This window comes from Arachis duranensis, chromosome 3, assembly GCF_000817695.3.
Source record: "Arachis duranensis cultivar V14167 chromosome 3, aradu.V14167.gnm2.J7QH, whole genome shotgun sequence".
In the NCBI taxonomy this organism is placed as follows: Eukaryota; Viridiplantae; Streptophyta; class Magnoliopsida; order Fabales; family Fabaceae; genus Arachis; species Arachis duranensis.
Window position 1 is genome coordinate 83,494,992 of NC_029774.3, and position 523 is coordinate 83,495,514.

A 523-nucleotide genomic window follows, 5' to 3' on the forward strand; every position below is an offset into this window, starting at 1 on the left:
TATACTTCATCTCTTCTCATGAGCAATTGACCAAGGAATTGGCTATTGATCAAGATTTGAGAGATTAGATTTCCAAGGAATTGGAATTCGATCACTTAAGATTGCCAAGGAGATCAATGAATGCATTGATTGAGGAAGAGATGAAAATGAATTTGATCCGGAGAATGCAACATCTCCTAAGCCCAATGAACTCCCATTTATGATCTTACCCATTCTCTTTAATTTCTGCCATTTACTTTTAATGAGCATTTCCCCCATTCCTATTTAAGATTCTGCAGTTTACTTTATGCCATTTACATGCAGCTCTTTATTTCTAGCATTTACTTTTTCTGCTATTTACTTTTCCGCTATTTAATTTTCTGCAAATCTCAAATCAAATTCTGATTCGTTCAACTAGAACATTCCTCTAATTAAAGTTGCTTGATCAATCAATCTCTGTGGGATTCGACCTCACTCTATAGTGAGTTTTTACTTGACGACAATTCAGTACACTTGCCGAAGGAAATTTGTTGAGAGACAAGTT